Source organism: Cyrtonyx montezumae, unplaced genomic scaffold (assembly GCF_038088225.1).
Source record: "Cyrtonyx montezumae isolate F1298 unplaced genomic scaffold, pur_monq_1.0 scaffold_6, whole genome shotgun sequence".
Lineage (NCBI taxonomy): Eukaryota > Metazoa > Chordata > Aves > Galliformes > Odontophoridae > Cyrtonyx > Cyrtonyx montezumae.
Window position 1 is genome coordinate 12,432,718 of NW_027072067.1, and position 13,587 is coordinate 12,446,304.

The following is a 13,587-nucleotide window of genomic DNA, read 5'->3' on the forward strand; positions in this document are numbered from 1 at the left end:
GACAGCATTGAGAGTAATGGATTTCATTGGCGAGAAAGAAGACAAGATCTTCTGTTTGGGATGATATCATGAGCTTTTATGAAAAGATGTGATGGAATGAAAGAAAAGAATATTCACAGTTGTGTTGTGCAAAATCGCAGTTGTGTTGTGCAAAAGCATCTTGAACGTTCTGCTGATTCTTTTCATTTTCTATCTGCTGATGAGTGTAGGTAATAAAAAGGTTTCAGAAATGCAAAGTAAATACCACCACAACTTTACAAACTAAATATATCCACAAGCTCACAAAATATCAAAGCATTTTTGCACATGTAATCATGCAGTGTGCTCTGAGAAAGGATATAAATGTCTATACAACTTCCAAAAACTTTAGTTTGCATATGAGTAGTCTTAAGTGGTAAGAACATGGAATGCACGCTGATGCATGCTGATAGCCAGCTGGTGTTGCGTGTGCTCTGAGGACCTCGTGTTTCTTCTTGCCGTTCTGGTGCTTAGGACTGTAGATGAGTAGGCAGAAACCAAGACTGAAATGTCTCTTTTCATTCAATAGATGACAAATAATTTTGCAGTGCCTTTTTTCTCATCCCATGCAGTAGAATACATGATTCAGTACTGGAGCCAAATCCCTAGTATCTGCCAAGTTCAGACTAGCAATTTTTGTCAAAGCGAATGCCCTTGGTGATGAAGCATGAGGTCAGTATTGCAGGACATGTAGCAAATGATTTGAAGACAAAAGTGCTATTATTGAAAGTCTCCAGGAGTGCAGAGTTGGGAGAAATGGTAGTTTTATTAAAGAGACTGTTAGCTGAATCTAGCTGGGACCCGAGACTTCCTGAAAAACGGTTTCAGGGCAAGTGGAGCATCATCTTCTGAACTTTACTTCCGATACACTCTTGGTTCATCTTATTCCATGGAAGACTCATTAAGGAGAGGCTTTTTTTTTTTTCCTGTTAATTTAAAAACAAAACAAGCTGAAACCGTAACTGCTCAAAGGTATTACGTGATTTTTAGACAAGCATGTTCTAAGAAACAGTCTATCACTTTTGTTGGTTTCTGAAGTTCCAGAATCTTATGCTAACATCTTTTCTTCTTCCTTTCTTGTTTATCTGAACGATGAGTACTAAGCAGAAAATAGCTCTCTGGCAGTAAAAGTTCTCTGGCATTGGAAAACAGCTGATGGTTAAGTTAAGAAGGAAAAATAATGGGCTTGGAATATACGGTGGTTGAGCTGCTGTGCTGGCTGAGTTCTTTCTAGGATACCGAGGCTGTCTTGCTGCCATAGATTTATACTGTTGGATTTTCTGTAAGAGAGGGAAGAAAATACTATTTCTAATTTGGGAAGGGAAAGGCATTGGAATGGAGAATCTGTTTTTACTTTGGTTTTTAGATTCTTCTTGGAATCGTCATTCATTTCTTGCCTCTGAAAAGACAAACACTGCTGAATAAAGACATTACAGTCTGCATCACATTTGCACTTTCCTCTGCAGAAATCATTGTCGTAAGTTTTCCTCACGTGTTCATAGAGCACCTCACCCATGGAAGCCCAGAAGTGATGGAGGCACGTAGGTCACAGTGTACAAGTAATACCAGTGCCATGTAATTTCACTATTATGTCTGTGTTGTGTTTTCTGTATTATGGAATGACCTTCTTAGCCTGATAAGTGACTTAAATGCCCGCTTACTCCCTTCCATTTGCTGTAAAAGTGAGGCTTGTTTCACTGCTCACTAGGTCAGGAAAAGGGTTTGAGCACGAATTTCTTTTGCAATTGTTACAGTGGGACAGTGCTTGCATACCAGTGTAATTTGCATTGCTGTCTGAGGACACTCCCATGGTTTAATCACTTCAGGAGCCGCCAAAGCAATTTATGCACTGGGCAGACAAATGCATTCTTTTCTGCACCCTGCTGTGTAGCACCTCTCTTCAGAAATCCTGTGTATTGCCCCAGCTTCCTCCTGCAATCTCCTCCTCAACTATAGTCATCATTTATGAAATCAGCTTTCCAGCTAGACATGAGCTCTCTGTTACAGTTAGTAGTGCTGCTGCACCTGCAGGGTCGGCATAGCTTGGTGCTGTGGGGTGCAGAGTGAGCAGAGCTGTGTGGTTATGTCTCTGTTGTGATTCATCTTTGTGCTTGGGGAGATGGAAAGGGATATGGTAATGATCTTACCCTCCAATACAGGCAGCCTGACCCAGAATATGTCCCATGGAAGAAACGCATGCATAATTACCAGTGTCAACTTAGGAAAACGCTTCTGTTTATTTGTATTAAATACGCTGTTTAATTGCTGTTGTAAAGTGGTTATGCGATCTGGTAATAAAGTGGAGCTTATTTTTAAACTGAAGCTGACTTTGGTGAATGAATCCCTCCTGCAGTACTGTTTGCAGTGCTGGGGCTGAGCAGCTGGAAAACAAAAAAAAGAAGACTGTGGCATTTCCCATAAATAACTGCAGTGGCAGTGGGAGCTCTGCTAACAAACAAGATACAGTGAGGCTAATGATAGTATGGGTGCTCATGCATTGATTTTTATTTTATTAGGAAGGAACAGTGACATTAAAAGGTGTAGGAAAAGGAAAATATATATAAAGTAACAATAGGTTTGCATGAAAATAGTGTCTTCTTATGGCAGGAGCACTTGATACCTTAAAGCAGTGGGGTGACAAGGTAGTACTTACTGCTTGTATAGCATGAGTTATATATAAGGGTCTGCTGACTGGTGCTGCTCTAAGAAGAAAGGTTGTATGGTTTTAATATGATCCATCTTCCTCTGCAGAAGTTCTTAAGTGCTATTGCATTCCCCTTTCTGTATGCTCATTCTCTACTGCACGCTCTGGTTTTTCATTTCCCAAATTCCACGAGGTTCAGCCATCTGGCATTCTCATTATCAGACCTGTTATATATTGTTAGTTCACCTTTTTCCAAAGACAAGGAAATAAAGAGATTCCATATGTAAATTTGCATAGTTGCTTATTCATTCCCAATTTGGAATCTGATTTTATTTTTGTTGCTAGCTTGTCACGTGTTTCATCGTCCTTGCCTACTGGTTCTCTTTGTTAGCTCTGCTGATGGTTGCTAGCTCAGTGTGGAAGAAAACTGTGCTGCGTGATTCTTCAAACCCTTTGCCTTTTCTGTGAACCCTGCAGCCTGGGCAGTCCTAGGTCTTAGTGCAGAGCAGTCAGTTGGCTTCCATGTGTGTCCAGGCTTTGTTCCCCGTGAGCTGAAAAGGTTGTGGGGAAGTACAGGAGTCAAAGAATGGGAGAAGGAAGCAAAATCCAGTGACATTAATTCAAATTAACCTTTGAACACCTCACGTTTTCTGAATGTAGTTCTTTAAATGGCAGCAGACAGCGGTAAATGATCTTGTTTAATATCGCTGGGCTTCAGTGAATGTGAGACATTAGTATGAAATCTCCTTATTGTTATAATAAATATCTGGTTTAGCCTGATAAGAGGTGAGATGGTTCATAAAACGCTGGATGAGTAAGCCTAAAGAATCTGTTTAATTGAATCTTCTTAGTTACAACGTCACAGTCATCGAAAATAGAGGTCTGGGGAATTGTGGTGAAGTGCTGCTTTGGCATTTTCTCCTTGTTGGGTGGGATTGGTTATGATCCCACTTTGGGTCCCAGTGAAAATAATTGTAGGCACAGCAGACAGGGCATTTCTGTACAAACCGTGACTGTATGGAGATGTGCCTGTGTGGGCTGGAATGCACATAGCTTAATTTCACGGGTCAAATGAGGAAGCAAGGATGATTTTAACCATAGCGTTTGAAGTAGCAGGAAAACGTGTTCCTTAATGTTCCCTTTTTTTCCTTTTCTTTTAGAAACACTGTGTGCTGTATTGCATAGGGAACACTTAACAGTTGTGTCTCAGAGTCCCTGTTGTTTACTGACGTGACCTTTTATATAGCTCTCAAAGGTTATGGGCTTCTTTTCACATGTAAAATGAAGCTTAAATTTAATTTTCCTGTACCACTCGAATTGGCATGGCTTGGTTCTACACAGGCAGAGCCAGTTTCCCCTTTCTCGGTGAGTAATCTGCTGGTGCTAGTTATGTAAGAAAAGGCTCTGAGAAATGTTAGTCTGTACTCCTCTAAAATATCCTTAATGTAAATATGAGACCTTTGTTTTAGGTGACAAAAAAAAAAACTGATTAGCCATTCATCTCATTTATAAACCTGAGCACGTCGAAGCAATTTAACAAGTAGTTAAGAGGATCATAAATCTTATGCTTGGGTAATAAATACCTGCATTTTACTTGCCAAATATGAAGAAATGCTTATTTCATCACACACGGGTCTGGGCTCTGACCTACAGTTTTCTGAGACTTCTTAGAAGTTGCTTCTCATTTCATATCATGCTCATACTGTTTCCTGCCATGCTGCAGCCTGTTCATCGTCTGGGAAGAATCAATGTCAAGTTGTCAAACAGACTAATTGGTTTAATATTTTATAATTCTTTCACTTAAACTGGCTCTTAGCCGGTGATAAAATCACTTTTGTTTTAAATGTTAGTGTCTCTGGCAGATAGAAGTATTAGATACTTGGATAGGATTTTCAGAATTGCCCATGGCTTTTGGACATTTAATTCCCATTAATTTCCAAGAGGTTCTTTGCTTCCCTCAGGACACTTTTAAAATCTCAGCCTTTGTAAACCTTTTGGTAATGGCTGGTTTTAAAATCTTTTCAGCTTAATGGGAAATCTGTTCCTCACCCCGTTCCTACAACTGTAACAGAAACACAGGACTTTTCTTTGAGTTCTTGGCAAGAGAGCTGGCCAAAAGAAGCAGAGAGAGGATCATGTTGATGACCTTGCTGCTGAGATCTGGCTGTCTCTTTGGGAGGGAGCTCTGTTCACCCTTGCAGCACGGGGTGCACATCCTCTCCTTGACGTGAGCTGCTTCAGCAAGACCAGTGGCTGAAGAGGGCTTGCAGGCACAGAAGTCACCTGGTGCTCATGTTGGTCTGCTGTGTACCTACCTACATGTGTCCTCATGCAGGGAGCCATGCAGAAATTCCTGAAATGTTGCTAAAATATGATGGGGAAGGAGCTGAGGTAGATTGCATCTCCTTTGCATAGTTGTATTTTGTGTCTTGGAGCACAAGCCTGTAATAGAAAGGACACTCAGCTGGAAGGCTGCACTGCTCTGAGGAGATTAGAGAAAGGCTGTTATTAGCTGCAAAACCTTCCTTGCAGGTTAGTTCGGAAACATACAGCTTAAGGAGCTTAGTAAATTCTGGGTTAAAACTAGTAAGTGAATTCAGAGCGAGACAATCTGGCCTGTGAAATCTGGGCTGACGACTGGGAGAAAGCTGCAAGTGTAAAACAACGGGGCTGGAAGCTAGAAGGCACAGAGCCGAGCTGCTCAGCCTTAGGCTAGCCTGGGAGTTGCGATACACGTGATAAAAGCAGCCTGGCCCAACTGGGAGATTCTGCCTGCAACTTCACTTCTGCCCTGAAATCATCAGCCTTCATCTCTGTCTTGCTGACATTTTTTGGCTCAGCCATTTGACTTGTCAGTAGCAAAAGACAATGTGAGAAAAAACATTTTGCACTTCATGTTGTTCCTTTGCATGTGTTCGAAATGGCTGCTGGGCAAGAGAAAGAAAGTCTTTTCCAAAGTTTAAGAAAGGAAAGTGCAGCAGAGTGGCTCTGGGTCATGCTGTGTAGTCTGGCTGTGTCAAGTGTTAGCAGTAATCCTCCCGGAGTTACTCTTGAATGCCTGAAGCTCCTGAATGCTTTCCTAAATGGGACTCTTCTTGCTCTTAAGGAAGGGAGAGGAGCCCAGAGTGACCTTTGCAGTGATCTTGTCAAACAAGGTCTGCAAAAGCTGCCGCTTCTGTTGATTAGAAACACCACTGTAAAAACAAAGGGCATTCAGTATGCTATCTTAATTTTTCTGACTTGCACTTGTCTGCTGTTAGTAAAGTCTTGTCCTTTGTCTTCAAAAGCACTGGAGAGATGCGTAGCATAAAAGGAGCGATCGTGGGGCCACCAGAGTGTCCCATCTTTGTTGTTGTTTATACCCAAGTATTATGTTATGCTATTGGCAAAGTAATTTTCAGCACCAAGTGAGACAAGATCAGTCACAGTGGTTTTCACAAGATTGATGTGAAGAGCTAGAGTGGTGCTAATTAATCAGAGATGGGAGAGCGTGAGCCTGCATACTCAATTAGTGTAACATTTCCTAAATTGGAAAGGAGCTCTGCCATACAGTAATTCTATAGCAGAGGCTGAAGAGTGCAGAGATACGATTTATAATGAACTACCTTAACTCATTACTTGAGCACTTGCACCCCAAGGCACAATTCAATGATGAGTCATGAGTGGTTTTCTGTTCTGAGTACTACAGTATTGAGAATCCCCATGAATGCTTGGAAGCCAGTGTTTCTTTTATTTTGATGCTATGCCCCTAAGGCTCCTTAATTAATTAATTATATTATTATTTTTTAAGTAAGCAGGAAGAGGAATAGATGTTTGTTACAGTAAAGCAGTGACTTTGACATCAGTGATGCTAGTTGCAGCTGCTTTATATTGCTGTTTGGAATCTGGGGTCTTTTAAGAAAAGCTACAGGTTGTGATAGCTGCTAGAGTGCTATAAATAATAAGAAAGTGGCAGTTCCAGTTGTGTGGCATGCTGCACGTGGAAGATTAAAAATGGAAACTGATCTTCACCTGAAAAAGAGAATAGTAGGCCAGAGTTCCTTCTGTCCGACTATCAGAGTAGGATAGCTTCCTGTATTTGATATTAACTTCACTCTTAAAATCTAGTATTTGTGGCTGATGGTTTTGCTGCTTCGGAAAGGATACTTTTTCTTGTCTATAGGTAGAGCATGTTCTAAAACAGCAGAATATATTAAGTCTGAAAATAAGGTGATTTAGTGGTATAGCAGCTTTAATTTTATCCAGATTTGTAGTTTCCATCAGGCACAGATGTTGAGTAAACCTGCAGAATGAATTAGAAATGGATTAATGAAGCTGTAAGACAAATACATTAGAATATTTCAAACAGCTCTCAAGGAAACGGTTTTATTTAGTTTTAGTCATATAATGGCTTTATACTCTGAGCAAAATAAAGTACAACAATAGACTCAAATTCTGTATTGACAGCAAACTTGCATTTTTTTTCCACAGGCTTCTTAAGGATGCAAACCCATATCATTGTTTTCTGACTATTGTGTTCGGTCCATGTGGTTTATGAGGGAAATAAGCCCTACCTAACAAATATGGTCTGCAGCAGCTGGCCCTATACCTCCTACACCACTCCAGTGGCTATAAAACCAGAGATAACGGTCCAATTTCATTTGTAGTCATACTGCTATAAATCTGGAGTAAGTTCATTGGTCTGCTTCCAGCATTAGAAACCTAAGTTACGTTTCCTTCCCCAATCTCTGTCATTTCAGTCCGTGTTCTTTGTGATATAGTGTGGATGAAATGTGCCTGGTATCTCTGATATCTTAAGTCAGAAACAAGTTACTTGTTCGAGTCTCCAAGAGAAAAGTGCTCAGTTCAGCAGCCAGACGAGAGAGAGGAGTTGATAGCTTCTGATCGACTTAACCAACGTACAAAATCCTCAAGCTGATTATGTGCCTCATTCAAGTTTCTGCCTCCTCTCTGCTGAAATGATCCTTGAAATACAGACTCCTGATGCTCCTGGGGTTGATGAAGGGACCTAGTAACTACTTACTCTCTCAGTCTGTGGCTTGTGGTGATCCTTTGCGATTGTGTTACTCCTGTGGCATGGTGAATGCTGCCCAGCAAACGTAAGAATGTGCAGCAGCTTTACTGCTCTCAATTGTACTACTGTAGCTAAACCACTATAAATCTCTGATAGTTCAGCATATCTGGTTTTTTTGTTTGTTTGTTTGTTTGTTTTTTACCTGAAATGTTACTACCTGAAAATTTAATTTAGCAGGAAGAAGATAGCAACTGTGCGGAAGGAATGGCAGTCCCACAGTGATAGACATGTCTTGCTGAGCTGCTCTGTAGCTGTGTGAATCTGGCTGAAGATGGATTTATTCTTTATTCTGCTTATTTGTTAGGGTTTGATTATTTGCTTCACAGAAGTGTAGGTACATGGGAATCTGGATAGGAAGGTGTTAATATGAAATAATTTTCCTTGCCTTAAGTTCAAGCTGTACAAGTTAACCTCCTAATCAGACACGGGTCAAACTGAGTTTAGCCCATTCTAGAGACATTCTCAAGATATATGTATGTAGTTAAATTATTGTACAGGAAAGTAAGTACTCTAGCTGATATTGTATGGTAGATTTTTATTCTAAAAATGGAACTACAATTAGAGATCATGCGCAGGAGTTTGTCCTGGCCCACTTTCTTGCATTGTTTCATACCTTCCTTTTGCTATTCAGCATGGCTGATATGTTTAAATGTTACCTGTTCTGCAGCCTGGAGGTTCTCCTGAAGAAGCATATGTGTATCTTTTTCTCCCTGCACAGACATGGCTGTGCTTAGAATTTGTGTGAGTAAAAATAAATAACATATGGGTCAATAAAATATAATAAGTAGCATGCCTGCTATAGGTACAGAATGATACTGCTGTACTTCAGGGACAGTTGTGCCGTTGTACAAAAGAAAATGCTTCTTAGACCAAAAAAACAAGATAAATCCAGAATATATTTTCCCCACTCCTGTGTGACTTCACAGTCTAGACAGAAAAAGCTGTCTTTTTTTTTTTAATCTTTGACCATAATTTGTCTCTTTGTTCCTACTTCGTTGAGTACTGTAATCAATCCCAATTATCTCTAGGTCTCTGCATCTGATTTCAAAGGATGGTATCGTGTCATACTCAGAACTATTGGGGTTACCAATTAGATAAAATATTGCAGAGTGGGTTAATGTATTAGCAACCTTTGTTCAGAATATTTTTGCAGATAATCTGTGTCATTAACTAGTTGAACAAGGATACAAGTTTTGTCATTAAATGCAGCTGACTGAAAATTGACTTAAGTCTTCTAATTATATGGACAAACAGCCCTGGAAGCTGTTTCTGTTCAAACCATTGTTCTCTGATCAGAAAAGGTTTGTGATAGAGCCATTTTTTTATGAGATGAGAAATGTGAGTTGTTTGAAACCTGCTACCTTAGTGTGATCTGTTACATATCAATAAGGTATTTTCAGATGTCTTACAATGAAACATTAAGATGCTAGGAGGCTATGAGAATAGTATTTTTTTTCCTTTGTATGGGAATCACATATTTCTTTCACCACTGGCTTAATTTTGGCCTTGATGTTAGCTGTGCCATTCTGACATTTTCAGTAATGTGTGTGAAATGAGGTGATGGTTTAGCCCCCTTTCTAAAGAAGCAGACATTAACTTGCATGAATGCAACTCTTCAGGTAAGAAAGGTTGTAGGTATCTTAACCTGTATGAAGAACAATCAAAGCTTAGAGGCTGAAGTCTCACAAATAAAAGGGATTCACAGTGGTGGGGCATTGGACTGATCCAGTGGGATGTTTTTCATGTTCCCAGGTTCTGAGGTTCTCTTCCCAGGAGCAGAGGATCCTGGGTCCTGGTTATGTGTTTTACCACTGTTACTACTGAATGCACCAAAGGATGACTGCTGCTGGTACCATGTACCTGGCATGGGAGAGCTAGGGAACACTTCGTGAAGTTACCTAAATTATTTCAGTGCAGAACTGTTCTGAGTATCTGTTATCCTTCCTTCAGTCTCAGGTACATAGTTAATATTTAGGACCACTTGTTTGTGAGGTCCTTGAGCTAGTAAATCTACATATTAACCAATAGCCATGGGACTGCTGAGATTCTGAACCACTGGTCATGTCTGGGATTTTCTCAGTCTGCTTGCCAGAGTCTAGACTGAAAGGCACAAATTAAAACCCAAAGAGAGCCTTACTGAGAGGGCCAAGCAGATGGAGAGCGGCATGGAGACTGGTAGATGGCATAGTGAGGCGTAAGATAACTTGTACTGTTGTTCTCAGGCTGCATCTGTTACTGGAAATAAAACTTGGGGTTATCACAGTGTTAACTTACCAAATATATATGGTCTGACAAAAAGCAAATTCTGTGTTTCACAACATTTTCATGGCAATGCATCTGATGTTTCTGCATCAGGACACAACCTGGTTGCTCTGACTTCACCTCGTAATGCAGACACTGAACGCATGGAGTAATTGCATGTCTTCCCACCCATATTCCACATCAAGCATTTACTGTTAATCATTGATAAATTTTATGCCAGGCCAGCTGTACTGTTTAATCTCTGCCCTCTGTGTGTTTGCAAATAGCATGACTGTGCATATTGAATCATACTGCAAATACTTTATTGACAGTGACTTTTAACAACCTTATACCCATCTCTGTGTTTAAGCAGTTTATCATCGCCTGTATATCTACTAAATAAATTGAATGCAGTTATTTATAACAAAATGGCTCTAAAGCTGTGAAGTGATTATGGTATTTTTAATAAGCAAAGGATTTGGAAACAACTACAGTTTCCATTTTTGCAAGTAAATTAGTATAATTATGTGTTTTAGATACTAAAATAAAAAAAATGCAAAGCATGTTTCTATTCTATTAATAAACTTGGCTAAAATGTTGTTTCTTCAGATACGTATTATGCTCTGTTAGATCGGAGAGGATGAGGTCAATAATAAGGTAGCAACCTGTAGTCACTATGGGTGTTGGTGTTGTTTTTTTTATTTCATGGGTTTGTTTTATTTTTTGGAACAAAAAATGAAGATTATGGTGAGGAAATACCATATAGATATAACAAGCAGAGTCCTGTTTTGAACTGAGTGAAGGTGTGTAAGCTGAGTACTTTAAGTTACAGATTATTCTTCTTCATCCACTGCTGGCATGTGTTACAGATCATCTATATATCATTTTAAACTGGCAACTTTAGGAGCTATGACTTGAAAGTGTTTTGCCCACCACTTTAAATCTTAGATTTTTTATTTTTCTTGCTCATGCTTTTTTATTTTGAAAAGTACTATAGAAGAGTGTTTAACTTGGGTTGACGCAACAAGGGCAAGGCTTCAGCACCCTGTGTACTGTGGCATCTTGACAGGGGTGAGTTTGTCAGTAGGGATAAGATTCCTTCCTGCGCTGGGGCCTTGGGTCTCTTTGCTCCCCGCCTTGGTTCCTGGATCAGTAAGATTCTCACTTATCTCTGTGATGTCCTTTGAGCTCTTCAGGGGGAAAGCAGTGGATATTTTATAAATGAAGCATGTAAGGATAAGAGACGGGGAGTGATACAGTATCTGCTGAGATTGATGGGTATCTTTCCTTTCAGTTAAGCAGAGGCTGAATCAGAAGCTGAGACCCTCAGCAGTCCTTGGATAGGAGCTCTGCACAGTGCAGTGTGTGCATATGTACTGACCATATAACTGACAGTGCATAACAGAAAAGTTTTTCATTTGAGCTCTGGTTTACAATAAGTTTCTAATGATTTGATTTTCATTACGCAAACTTTCATCTGCTTTCCATTAGTGTCTGGGTGTAAAGACTTTTTTTTTTAATGTTCTTTGATAATTTTATACAGGAACAATCAAAATCTGAAGGGATTCTGCACTGTTTTTCATATTAAATCAGTGTTGATGGTCTTAATCTCATCAGTAATTAAAAACAAAGTTAACTTGGTACTTGATTGAGATGTAAGGATGTTGGTAATTCAATGTTTCTCTTCCTACTACAGTAGCGTTTTCAGGGGTTGGTTTACATCAGTGTCGTGCAGTGGTTTCAGGAAGTTGAATCTTACATCTTTGGCGGTTGTTCTATTTGTTTGTTCTCTTCTAATAAGCTAATTTTGACTTGAGCATACTCTTGACTTCAGTACATAAGAGGTAAGTTCCCCATGAGTATGAATGCCAAGCAGTGAACAGCACTGCTTTTGTTTGGCTGGTTTTTGTTGTGGCAGGTTAATTAGGTTGCAAGTATCTGTGACGACTATAGAACAGAGTTGCTGCACAAGGGACTGGGTGCCCTTCCTATATTTTAAATACTGGGGATACTGGAAACGTTGTGTATTCTGGTACACTTTGTAAGACAGGCATACAAACTTATCCAGTGATTCCAGAGCCAAGAATTCCTTGCTGCTTTTCATCCTTTGTATCTTTTTTTTCCCTACATGCTGACTGTACAATAGCTCTGTGATAGTCTCATGTGCGATGTCGCAGTTGTTCACTTTCTTGCTGCTACGTTAGTGCTGATTTCTGCCCACTGGATTTGCTAAATGGCAGGTCTCTCCTCCTTGTGTTCTTAATGCTGATCCTAGATGAATCAAGTTGATGAACCAGAAAATGACTCATCAAGTCTAGGATAGGAAGAAGATATTTTGGATGCGGATAGGAGTAGGGGCAAAATCCTACCTGCTTTGTGAAAAACCTGTATTTTTTTTTACTCCAGTTCATTAATGCAATGCTGCTTTTCCTATAACATCTTCTTTTTCAATTTCCTTAAAAAAAAAAAAGTATTTGGATAATGGAATAGCAACAATAGCCTGGCAGTAATCTCATACATATGTTGAACAGTGAAAACAGTGTTTTCATCCTAAACGATAACTGTCTGCTTATACCTCCAAAGACTTTGTCAGCATCTGCTACAGCACTGTGCAGGGAATTCATATGACCCAAAGATTCTCTCAAAACCACTGCTTTTCAAAGCAACCTCTCATTCTTTGTTTGACCTGCATATCTATGTATGTTATGTTCCAAAAAATGCTGAAATTGTTCAAGTTAGAATTATTCTCTGAGAAAGACTTATCACTTCATACAGTGCTTGCTCCATGGAGAACGTTTTTAGTCATTTTAGATACCAGTTTTGCTTGCAAAATACCCATTTCCTGCAGTGGTGTTTTTCTTGTGTTTATTAAATTTGCTTCTTTAGATATGTTTTATAAGTGTTAGTTATCTGCAGATTTAGCAATTTGACTATGTACAAAAATAATGGTTTGCAGATGTTGGCTTGAGATGTTTTTTTAGTGTAGAAATCAGCAATTAGTTTTTCTTATGGGAACGAAGAGTCCTCCAACTGGAGGACAAAGCTGCCATCTTCAGGTCCCTGATGAATGAAAACTGCACAAGCTGTGGGGAACCAGAAAGCTAAGGAAAGATTATATGACCTTTAGGGCTTGAAGAAGATTGTGTGTGTGGATGGAGCAGAAGCTGGGCCCTACTGCCTTTGGAAAATCTGCGCCTATGGAGAGGTGCTGGAGCCATGACACCGGGATGGGCTGGAGGAAGGCACCTTCCAGGAGCTCTCCTAGCCCTTGGCTGCCTATTGCTCAAGGAGCCTTGAAGCTGGCAAATTAATTTCTGCCCTACTGAAATTAAAAACAAATAAATAATTGCTGCAGTGTGGTGGTGCATTTTAATATAAGCCATAAATTCATGGTGAATTATATTTATCCTGAAACAAGGAGGCACCGTGCATCTTTGGTGATTTATGTATGCAATCTGCCAACATACTGAGCTAATATTAATTTGTGGGAGACATCAACCTCGCAGTGCAAGATAATTTAGATTATTCCTCATACAATTCCAGTGCATTCACATGAAGCTATGGGAACAGTAAAAATATAAATAAAGGACTTAAAACTAGAAATGCTTAT

General features: G+C 39.7%; 1 protein-coding gene across 1 annotated transcript in view; it reads left to right on the forward strand.

The window, feature by feature from the left end:
- PTPRG (protein tyrosine phosphatase receptor type G) overlaps window positions 1-13,587 on the forward strand; it is a 375,335-nt gene that overhangs the window by 134,624 nt on the left and 227,124 nt on the right. The gene's annotated exons all lie outside the window — the stretch shown is intronic.